A 2467-nucleotide genomic window follows, 5' to 3' on the forward strand; every position below is an offset into this window, starting at 1 on the left:
TTTGTATTTTTAGTAGAGACGGGGTTTCACCATGTTGACCAGGATGGTCTCGATCTCTTGACCTCGTGATCCACCCGCCTCGGCCTCCCACAGTGCTGGGATTACAGGCTTGAGTCACCGCGCCCGGCCTGCCAGTCTTCTTTCTTCAGGATTTCTTAATTTTAATGTAGACACATTTATCAATTATCAGTTTTTTTAGGTCATTTATTTTCCTTCTAGTCCTGGGTTCAGTACATAGATGACTTCTCTTCACCCTTTGGGTTGACAGTTTTCTCCAGGTTGCTACTTCTGATATGATAAAGGTCAGCATACAAGGCCCTGAGGTCCAGCACCATGGCCCTGAGCTCCCCATAGGCTGCCTCATCGCTCCTGCACCAAGGCTTGGTAATCCATCACAGGAGTCTCCTTGGAGGCCTTGGCCACAGCATCTCCACGTTCTGAGAAGTCCTTGGAAATGGTTATCCGGAAAGCTTCCACTTTGGTCTTGACAGCATTCACCCTCTCCAGCACCTTCTCCTGGATTGCTACCCCAAAATCATTTCCATCCTCAATCTTGGCGATCAGGTGCTGGATCCATGTGATCACCAGAATGCCTTTCTCTTCGACAGTCCAGACTTCTAGCTTAACCAGGGCAAGCAGGGACAGGACCTTCTCATTCCCAGGGAGAAATCTACATATAGGGACTTTTTCCTTCTCCTGTTTATCTGTTTCCATCTCATCATCCTTGGGTGGAGGATCTGGGATGGGGATGTCCAGTGGGGCCCGGAGGGAAGTCAGGTCAGCCACATTGAGGGAGTCCTCTTGCAAGAGCTGATTTAGGTATATGATTTTCTGTGGCAAGAATCTGTAGAGGAATTCCTCAGCCTCCTGGAAAAGATTCTGCCTGAAGACCTCCACCTGTTTACAGGCCTCCCAGCTCAGATGAACCCCACACAGCTTGGCCATGCTGCTTCCAGTCGCTAGATCTCTGGTCTCCATTTAGCAATCTTTTATTTGGCTTGGCACTTTTTGGGTCTTGCTTAAAAACACTTCCTGTACCCCAGAAGTCACAAAGATATTCTTGTATATTGTTTTCTTTTTTTTATTTTATTTTTTTACTTCCTTCCTTCCTTTCTTCCTTCTGAGGTTGTTTTGCTCTTTCCACCCAGGCTGATGTTCAGTGACACAATCTTGATTCATTGCAACCTCAACCTCCTGGATTCAAGTAATCCTTCCACCTCAACCTTCTGAGTAGCTGGGACTACAGGTGGGTGCCACCATGCCTGGCTAACTTTTGTATTTTTTGTAGAGATGGGGTTTTGCTATGTTGCCTAAGATGGTCTCAAGTGATCTTCCCAACTTGGCCTCCCAAAGTGCTGGGATTACAGGCATGAGCCACTGTGCCCAGCCAGTTTTGTTGCTTTGAATGGCTACTTATACTTTATTTCATAATTTATTTTTATACTTTATACTTTATACTTTATTTCATAATTTATTTCATATCATTCTCTCTATTGCACATTTAGGCTGTCTCTGATTTTTTTTTTAACCATTATATACGTTGTAATGAAGAACTCACATTATTCTTTTCTGTCTTGCTCAGCCCCTCTGTGACTCAGGAAAAGGAAATGGAGGGTGAGATGGGATAGCTATTGCCAATCTGACCTACTTACATTCTAGCTTTGCTCTTTTTTTTTTCTTTCTTTCTTTCTTTCTTTTTTTCTGAAACAAAGTCTCACTCTATCACCCAAGCTGGAGTGCACTGGCACGGTCTTGACTCACAGTAACCTCTGCTTCCTGGGTTCAAATGATTTTCCTGGCTTAGCCTCCCTAGTAGCTGGAATTACAGGTGCCCGCCACCACGCCCAGCTAATTTTTGTATTTTTAGTAGAGCTGGGGTTTCACCATGTTGGCCAGGCTGGTCTCAAACTCTTGACCTCAAGTGATCTGCCCGACTTGGCCTCCCAAAGTGCTGGGATTACAGGTGTGAGCCACTGCACCCGGCCAAACAGCTCTTTCTTAAATCTCAGACTGGGACTGCCAGTGCCTGCCTGGCATTCCCTATTGAATAATCCACCATCATCACCTATTTGAGAGGAGGCGCTACAGTGGGAAGCCAGGACAACAAGGTGGGGCCAAACTCTGGTCTCCCAGGCATTTCACCTTGATAGGAAAAGTGCCTGAATCTGTCTGCCTCACTTGGCTCATATGCAGAACAAGGCACAGAGCCCTGCATCTCCCAGCTGCCCGTCGGCAGCTCTTTTCCCTGACTCACCGTCAATCAGCAGTCAGACCAAGGTCCAGGCTCTTGCCTCCTGGAATGCTGCAGGGGTAGTTTCCTGGTGTGATTCACAAACAGCAAGAATGTTTCTGTCTGACTTGGAGACCACTTGGGGGTGATGTCCTCAGCCAGGAAGCTTCCTCAGGGCCTCTGAGTCCCCAGAGAGCTTTGCCTTGCTTTTCCTTCCCTCCCTCCCTCCCTCCCTCC

General features: G+C 47.1%; 1 protein-coding gene and 1 pseudogene across 1 annotated transcript in view; both read right to left on the minus strand.

Annotated features, from left to right (window-relative positions):
• LOC108301632 overlaps positions 1-2467 on the minus strand; it is a 480010-nt gene that overhangs the window by 140073 nt on the left and 337470 nt on the right. The window lies entirely within an intron of this gene.
• On the minus strand, positions 228-945 carry LOC108301349 (annotated as a pseudogene).

The sequence above is a fragment of the Cebus imitator genome, unplaced genomic scaffold (genome assembly GCF_001604975.1).
Source record: "Cebus imitator isolate Cc_AM_T3 unplaced genomic scaffold, Cebus_imitator-1.0 Scaffold1, whole genome shotgun sequence".
Taxonomy (NCBI): domain Eukaryota; kingdom Metazoa; phylum Chordata; class Mammalia; order Primates; family Cebidae; genus Cebus; species Cebus imitator.